Source organism: Egretta garzetta, unplaced genomic scaffold (assembly GCF_000687185.1).
Source record: "Egretta garzetta isolate BGI_Z169 unplaced genomic scaffold, ASM68718v1 scaffold126, whole genome shotgun sequence".
NCBI classification, from domain to species: Eukaryota; Metazoa; Chordata; class Aves; order Pelecaniformes; family Ardeidae; genus Egretta; species Egretta garzetta.
In genome coordinates this window covers 5,722,757-5,732,721 of record NW_009260128.1, presented here as the reverse complement: position 1 = coordinate 5,732,721, position 9,965 = coordinate 5,722,757, and positions in this window count along the sequence as shown.

The following is a 9,965-nucleotide window of genomic DNA, read 5'->3' as shown; positions in this document are numbered from 1 at the left end:
TCTTAGGTCAGCTGTCCCGGCTGTGTCCCCTCACAGATTCTTGTGCACCCCAAGCCTGCTCACTGGGGTGACAAAGTCAGTCAGATTTGGGACACCCATAACAAAGTGGAGGTGAAACCAGATTGCTTCTAAAGCAAGGAACCTCAAACTGCAGCTCAGCAGAGGTGGTGAAATAACTGTCATATCCCCTTTGTGATTTTCATCACAATGGATATAACTAAGTGCTGGTGACACTAACCATAGTGCCACCAGTGCTTCATGATACTGTTCCACTGTTTTGGTAGACTCTTCTACAGAAAGGATCTCAAAAAGCATTCTTTAAATCATCTGTATTTGATACAATCTAAAATAATAAATTTCTCCCTTCTGGGAGTCGTTGAAGATTGTCTATCCCCCAAGTGCAAAACTACCATGCACAATGGAATCATTCTTAAAAAAGAATTCTGTCTGGAACAGGATAACAGACTTAAAATAGAAGAAACATTTCTTTTAAGGAAACTAGTATATTACAGAAGTAAAACAATATCTTCCTTTTCCACCTATCATGAAGTGGGGAGAGGGAAGTGGTATAATTTAGTGTATACTTCAAGAAATGCCTCTGACAAAATCATTGCAGACAGAGTACAGTGTGAAATTTTGATGTTAGGAATCATTTGTCATCATAGGTAGAATCAGCAGAGGGAACAATACATTAATGAGTAACAGGTCAAATTCTAGAGTCAGGTCCTCAGCTTTGTGCTTGGTGATGCTGCAGACGGCAGTGTGTACTTGGCTTTCTAAATCTAAGTCCATGCTCAGTTCCAATATTTCTTGTAAATCCCATGTACAATGTACATCATTACAGAACAGAGCCATAAATTACCATATTCTCTTGCCTTAGAGCTTTAAGATTCACAAACAAGAGAAATAAATTTTAGCTGCACTTCCTAAATCCTTTTCTGAAGAAGGAAAGTCCTTCATGGACCAGACCTAAAGTACCACAACAGCACCTTTATTGAAGGCTTGGTTCATTAATGCTTATAAATCATCAGTAACCTCAATGAGTCTAACCAATGCAATAATGTAACAGATCTTTGCTAGTTTACCTGGAGTATCTGACCTATATCGGTTTCAGAGCCCACTCCTCAAGAGACTATCCAGTCAACTAAAACTGCTTTAACATGTGCTGTGTCTTTTAGTCCAAGGACATTAATGGGATCACTTGGAGCTGAAATATCTGAAAGGTAATGAAAATATATTTTTCAAGTCCTTATCTCAAATGATAGGTTTATGATTTCTCTATCCTGTAGAAGCATCAGAGGCACTAAAGACAGGCTTGCCTGACTGAACAAGTGAGCTCCTGAGTCAACTATCTGATGACTGATTGTGGGCACAGACAAAGCAGTAATGACAGGAAGCCAATCTCCTAACAATCCCTTCGTAGCTTCAGAGCATTGTACAAATATTTAGGAAAAAAAACGACAAAATGATATTAAGGATAATAAATATGCTTTCATTCCACTTCACAGTTGATAAATTATTAACAGCTTAATTTTTCCAGATGATGTACCTGCACAGGGAAGCTTCACTAGTTTTCAAGCCTCTGTAGACTCACTTCCTGGCAGAGGCCTCCAGTTGCTATCCCCTGGTACCTGAGAACCATAACTCAACAGGATAACTGTCACGGCAGAGGACTAAAGGACACTTGAAAATATGTCATTAATTAATGAGTCCATGTGTGGCACAGTAAAAGCACTCTGTGCAGTGACTGGAGGAAGAATTTATCTTTTTTTCGATGGAGCCTTTTGCTCAATTGAGTTACAAGGGAATTAAATATTCAGGCCAACCAGCGTGGACTATAAAGACTATTATCTTTGTCAAATATATAACTTATAAGGTCAGAGCAAAGGCTTTACTCATATAAGTGGAAGATTATCTTCTGCTATATGTCTAATAGAAACAGCTAAAGTTTTTATTAGCCAACAAAATGTTAATCATAGGAGATGTCTACAAAATGGTAAATATGCTGGAGGTTATATATTAAAAATTTCTAGTTTGCTTTCTTTAGATTTAAAAGTTTTCATTTATTTTATCAGAAATCACTGCTGATCGCAAATGCAAGGTTAAGAGAGGAGTAACAAGACAAAAATTAATGCTTCTAGAAATTGTTTGCCACAGATTAGATAGCATCTTTCTCTTCAATGTACAGCACTATAGAGTTCAACAAATGATAGCCATGTTTCTCTTTGACACTCATGCTGACATCAGTTAATAAAAAAACAATAAAAAATAATTTGCAGAATCATAGTGCAATGGGTTGTACACCATTTCAGCATAAAATAAATTTGAAAGAGATTTTTGGTTCAGTATCAATTAAGCCCTTATTGGGTTTTGTGTTTTGTTCGTTTTATTTATTTTTTTTTCTGTTTACAGTTATACTTCTTGTGTAATTTCCTAACATGAACAGTACAATTATTGTATTTTTATGAAAGAAATCTTCTTATGATAATCTTCGACGTGCAATATTTCAACTTTTTATTTTTTACAACTATGTATGGCCTTTGGAAGAAAAGGTAAATTCTTTTCATTGATGTGATTTCACCTTTAAAACCAATCTGTTAGGTCAGATTATGTGGAGACAGTCAGCTGGTTATCAACAATGTCCGCAATCTAGTCTCCTAACTGATACTCTCCAGCATCCCACTTTTGAAATAAGGCAATTGGCTAGATAGAACCATAAAGAATATTGCTAGATAATACATTCTGGGAGAAAGGCTAACTACTTTCAATTTATTCTTTGAAATCACTTGAGATTAAAACTAACCAAAATCAAGTTTAGTAACACACTAACTGTGAAACAAATACCACACTTAGCAATAGATGAGTGAGAGAAACATGATTTCTAGTCTTCATAGTGAATATCCTTCAAGATGAGCATTTGCCAATGTAATCAGTGCAGGCAGCACGTCCTGTCTATCAATATTTCGGCAACTGAGGTTACAAAAACATGAAATTAAGATGTGTATTTTTGATAGATGGCAATGCAGCTACAGGCACTGCAACCTTAACCAAAAAGGGTTATATGTATCACAGAGATAGACTTTCTTTTTAATGTGCTTTACTTCTGTAAGCAGGGCTTCACCACTTCTGTCTTGCTCTATCACTTCTGCCTGCAAAGACAAAACATTCTCCTGTTCTATAAGTGCATTTATTGATGCACTTTATTGATTTATGGAAATCTGAATATGGATATGTTAGAAAGAAAAATGTGGTAAAGAGATAAAAAATGTAATCACTACTCATCAGATTCTTTTCAGTTTTAAATTACAACAAAATGTATGAAAATCATTAAACACTAAGTATTTCTCACAAATATCATTAATAAGATAAATTATATTCTTTCTTCAGCTTCAAAAAAATCTATAACTTGCCAAACAATACTGGTTAATTAGATTATGTGAAAAATGTCAGAGACAGTTTAAAATATTAAATCAAGAAAAAAGAGACCAAAAAAGCCCATGACCAAAATAGTTTGTGTTTGACCAGCATATCTTAAAAGTTCTTTTTTTTTCCCATGGAGATTAAAAAGAAAAAGTAAATCTAAATTTTATCAGTTGTAGCTCTTATTTGAATAAGGAATGCATTCAAAACCATATAAGTTTGATTTATTTTTTTCATTTCCTTTCTGGAAGTGCTTTTGCTTCGTCTTGTAATACCATGTCTACCTCTTCACAAAATCAGTTCCATATGATTTGAAGAAGTTATTTCTTTAGTTAATCAACCCTATGGCTTCATTAAAAGTATACTACTGGGATGCGAGGATTTATTCCCGATAAATTACTGTAACCAAGCTAGAAAGAACTGTGTTCAGCCTTGATGTTTCAACAATTGGATAACTTGTTATAAAGACGACATCAAATCTACATCATCTCAGCACAGAATAAATTTTAAAGAGATTTTGGTACAGTATCAATCAAAATCAGTGGAGAAAATAACATGTAAATATTTCAATTACTTAAGAAATACCTTGTAAGTGTAGAATGCAGAACATGGCTGATTATTGTCTCCTTTTCTCTTCCTGCAGCACATTATAATTGAAGTTTTGGGATTTTATTACAAATTTAATGTTCATTATGGGTTAGCAGGAAATGTTTTGCAGCCTGCAGTATGTAATATAGATGTTTGGTAGATTTTTTGAAAGTACATGTAAACTGTATAGTTTCCAGCCATTGAAAGGGACTGAACTCTTCCTTTTCTCTTCTATGTTTCTAAATATTCATATTATTTTTATCATGATAGGCAAACCTGTATGCAAGAGTTAGAAAGCTTGTACCCAATTATTCTTGGACTCTATTCCATAGAAGTATTTCTAATGCCTCATCTCCACATCCTTCACCTGATGTAATTGTTTATCCAGTCATGAAACCAAAATCAATTTTTTTCCAAATGTAAAAATCTAACTTACAAAGATGTAAGTTAGATTCTACTCTGATTAATTAAGTGGAAAATACTAGTGCCATACATTTTCATTCTGATGAAAACCATATCAAGAACATAAAACTGTTTACAACATTTTTAGCCTCAGCATGAAAAAAACCAACTGTATAGACTTTGTTGTGGTTTAACCCAACTGGCAACTAAGCACCACACAGCCACTCGCTCTCTCTCCCTTCCTTCAGTGGGATGGGGAGAGAACTGGGAAGGGAAAAAAAAGGTAAGAGCTGTGGGCTGAGATAGAGACAGTTTAATAAGAGGAAAAGAGAATATACAGAATATACAAACCGAATGATGCACAATGCAATTGCTCACCACCCGCCGACCCATGCCCAGCCCATCCTGAGCTGCGATCACTCTTCCCCCTCTCCGAACAACTAACTCCCCCCAAGCATGATGTTATAGGGTATGGTCTCTCTTTGGTCAGTTTGGGTTAGCTGTCCTAGCTGTGCTGTACTCCCAGCTTGTTATGCACCTGGCCGAGCAGGAGAAGCTCAAAAAGTCCTTGAGTAGTCTGAGCACTACTTGGCAACAACTGAAAACATCAGTGTGTTATCAACATTCTTCTGGTACTAAATCCAAAACACAGCACTATGCTAGCTACTATGAAGAAAATTAACTCTATCCCAGCCGAAACCAGGACAACTTTTAGAAAGAAATTGTGATATTTATTTAAATTTCAGTACTCTTATTCCCTCAGCCTCTTACAAAAGACAGAAGTATTATTAATTTTGAATAATGTCCTTCTGTAATGATAAAAACAATATTAGCTTAATATCAAAACTTTAACAACATAAACTTCCTGAAGGTCAGAATAAGAAAAGATAACATGGAAAAATTATCCCAGATACATTTCCTATGATATTCTGCTCTTTCATACATCTGAAACTAACTTTTAGGATCAAATAAACAGATTTTAAAGCCAGTATGGTGTTTTCTGTTATCTTAGTTGTGTTTTGGAATTCTTGCTTAAACTAATCAGATATAAATAAATAATAAAATAGTATCAGGAAATAATTTCCACTTTACTTATGAAAGAGATAAAAAAATCCAGACACATGTTTAGACTTGTATTTCTTAGTTAGACAAACTAAACATCATTTAATACGACCATTAGGGAAAAAGAAACTGAAAAGAAAAAGCCAGACAGCAGAGAATTCGTGTGTCAAGAAATATTTGGTATGCCTGCTATAGAATGAATCCAATACAAAGAAAATTTGTAGTCCAAAGGAGATATCGCAGTTTTAAAGACAGGGAGGAGGACTGAACAAGGAACCAGATTAGCACCCAGACACCTGCTGATGGTTTCTAATGAAGTTACATCTCCACAGGTTACAATCAGAGGGTGGTAGGTCTGGGGATAATTCTAACAGTAAAATAAACATTACTTGGGTCTGTTTAGTCATTGTATCCATAGCTGTTCACCAGCTTCTGGAGGGAAGTAATGTAGGTATTTGATCTAGTAAATATCTACTAAAAAGCTCTGATTACAGAGCAAGGTGAACAAAATTCAGCCTAACAACTGGAAAATATAAATTCTATTTATTGATAAGCAAATGAGGAGTGACCTGAGAGAGACCAGGAATGATCCAGCAAGACCAGTGTCTTCTTCCTGGTCAGGTAAGAACCTCTATTTCTGTAGTACTGGGCCTACAGGAGTTGATGACAGTTCAAAATTTTCTACATTTTACAGGATTTCTCTAAGTAATTTAAGCATATTCTGAGGTACGTCTTGGGTATTAGAATGTAAGCTTTTGTTCAAGAATTTGTTAGTTCAGAGTTTTGTTTTCTAACTAGTTCTGCATCTGCTATCAGCAGCAGAACTACAAGGTTCAATGAATGTAGGCTGCAGGCTAGAGAGAATATCAGTGGACTTGCAGTAGTTGTGGTGGTGGGTCAGCAGAGCCAAAATACAAATCCAAAAAAACCCCAATATTCCATCACAACCAAAAGAAGTAAAATAGGAAATAAAAGTGCCATGCTTTGTAAAGCTCCACAGTCAACCAATTGCAATTTTATTGTTCATTTGTCTGATGCCATCAGATGGAGAAAGTAAAGTTTGTCAGAAGTTCGAGCAGCCTGAACATCAAATTTGTAAAGGCTCTGTAAATTTCTTTGAATACACTGCAAACAATGAATACACATAATTCAAAACCATAATTGGAAGGATAATGGAGTCTCCTCACCTACAAGGATATATTTCACTGGTACACAGGCTGCATGCATTTTCCAGTGTGATTAATTATTTTAATTGCTTTTGGCAAATTAAAATGCACTCTTTCATTGAGTTTGCTACAGCATATTGGCTAAAAATGGCAGAAGACAAGGCAATGATAACTAAGAAATAAGGCATATGAGAAAGGTTCTTAAAAAATTACCCGGTAACCACTTTGTGTCACAGCAGCCTTTCTTGTCAATGTGAGTTTTATTAATCAACACAGACACAGAGAAACTTCCTTAATAAATGATGATTGAGGAAGCTACTTATTCCTCCAGAGCCCTAAAGGGTTGTTAGAAGGTAAAGGAAGAATCAAATCTATACTTTTAGTTTTAAAATGAGAACAGACATATTGTATTTCAACACTTAAGCATGGTTAGGAGTCATCCTATTGAAATCTCGACAGTCTGTTTGCTTACTGCTTCTACCTTGTTCTATCTGAAATTTGTTTGGAAGTGCTAACTGAAACGAAGACTCATTCTGAAATTCTTGCATGTCAAAGCATCCTCTGTTCTTATTAAGAGCTGACAAGAGGAATTTCAGATGCATTGATCAATGGAGTTCTTTCAGACAAGAAGAAAGGACATGGATCAAGCTACTTAACATTACTAATCACAATATAGAATGGAAAGAAATAGAATAGAGCTATCTATTTGACCTTCCACTGCTCATTGTCTCCCCATCTCTGGTTATACAAGTTTATATATTTTCTCTCTATATAATATATACACACACACATATTTTCTCTCTAATGTCAGGAAGTTGTTAGAGGAAGAATATTTATCATAGTAAGACATTTAAGGAGCTCAAGTGAATTAGTTCGTTGAAGAGAATGTTAAATGAATCAAGTGTTCTCTAATTGCATACATAAAAGAATATGAGTTGAATCTAGCAGACAAAATAATTTCTATGGTTAATATGTAAAAGCTGATGCTGGAACAATAATCTCACTTTTTGTTAATAAGAAACTTAACCACAGGAACAGGATATCAGGGAGTGATTGTGGTGTGAATTTCCCTTCATGAGACATATTTAAACCGTGACTGGATAGCTCACTTTAAAGCATTCACACCTAATTTATCCACGGCGTCAAGTTCAGCTTTTGCACTGCAAGAATTCTGATTAGTTAAATCAGCTCCCAAAATGTAGGAATCCATCAAGAAACCTGAGTACATAAAATCACACCATCCCAGAGAAACAGGAAAACATGCCATCCCAGGGAAAAAAGCCTTTATGAATGTCATTTGTTTTAAAACAGCTAATAGTTCAACAATCTTAGGATACGTTATCAAGATTTTTTGTAATAATGTTGATTAAAACTTTTCTCTTTCCTAAAGAAAGCTGAGATACCGCCTTTCTCTAGGCAGCTTCTAATCACCAGGACTTAATGCCTAATATTATAGGCATCTATGTAATACTTGCTTTTAGCCTAACACCACCCACCCTCTTTCTGTTAGAGGAGAATATGGTGCCTGTCAGATTGCAAGAGAAGTCTTCCTGAACCTTTGTGCTCTGAGAAACTCTGAGTTGCAGCTTTGAACAACTTGAGTGAAGAGAACAAACACCCACTAATACAGACCTTGTTTAGACGAAGGATGCTCAGACCTGTCATTTGACTTGGGTGCTGCTAACATCTGTTAGTATTTAATGGTTATTCTAGGTTTTTTCACAGTCTGTGATGGAAAGAATAGAAAGTTGATACTTAATGTCCCATCATCTTCCTGAAAGATATTTGCAAGGCCCTATATCTGCAAGGAATAAAAGATTGTTTCTTTTTTTTTTTTTAAACTCTTGTAGTGTTACCGCAAAAGAGAAAAAAGTGGTAATAAATACCCCCCAACTGTGCTAGTATCACTACTTTTTGCATGCACATGCAGTCTCCCATGAGCTCACATCAGCAATTCTGCTTTTGACATGTAAATGCTACTGTCATCTCACTGTTATAGTCACAGCAGCCAGGCATTTGATTCAAGTCTGGTCAGAGCCCTGAAAGAAGACTGGGTGAGTAAGAGGTAAAATGCTAGATCCTGCAGCTTGCTTGTCTGCAGCAAAAACAGAAGGCTGAGCACAATCATTTAGTAGGTCAAATTACAAGCAGGCCTGCTTGGTTATGGACCAGACAGAGGAGCCTTGTTTAAATCATTTGAGGGCAGTGAGGTAGGTGACACAGCACTCATGGAGCTGCTTAGCCACGACAAAGCCTCTTAGTGTTAACATTAAATCACTTGCGATGTGTTTCACCTGGAGGCTGAGAATTGCCCTGCTGCTCAGTGACTTGGAATGCTAATGGATTCTTGGGAACTGATTCCCAGTGCAGATCTGCTACCAGCCTGTTGAAAAGTTGCTCTAAAATTTGTTTTCTGCACAGCTAAAGAAGGTTGAATATACTGGGCTACATGTGTAATATTTATCACATTAACGAGCTGATGTGCTGAGTCACAAAGACCTGTTATAAATCACGTTTATCAGGCACCTCTGCCCTACCTGCCTTTGCCCTGTAATTCCTTTCTATGGAATCTGTTCTCAGATCCTAAATCTCAAAGCAGCAGAGACAAAAGGTACAAGGCACTTTCAGCTTGCCAGTGGAGCAGGAGTATACAGAAAGTCCTTCCATGTTCAGCAAATTCCTTGTGAACCATGGAAAATTATCTCAATCCTGACTACTGGTATTTCAAATATATCTGATTCAATTTTTCTGCTATGATTTACATAAAGAGGACTCTCAGGATATCTTGTCAAACGTGCCTAACTCACACAAATCCATCTCTAGATTTTTGTGAATTATAACTAATGATATCTGAGTATGGACTGATGAACCTAATACTTCTAATTTAAGTGAACATTAATGACATTAGGCAACAGGACTGTAATGACAAATTGATGCAGGGCAAGATCAGGAATGTGAAGAGCAGAACTCTTTGAGTATAGTTGCGTGGTAGGGTTTTTTAATGCAGTATGGAAATGTGCTAGTTAGGAACAAAGATACATCTCTGTTCAACACTGTCCCCTGCCTTGTAGAAGTAGCAGAACTCTCCAGAGTACCTCTGTCACTGAGTTTCCTTGTGCTGTAAAAATGGGTTTAAGTTACTTAAGTTCTTTTACAAATGTCGGGCATTAAATCTTTTACATAAAGGGGTTAGAAAGAAACTAAATTATTATCTGCAAATGTTGTGGGATGTAGTGAACTATGGTGTAAACAATACAGAGATTTTAATGCAGGTTTGAGAGACTTGAAAAAATTATTTCTGGCTTGGAAATCATCCAGCCATCCTTA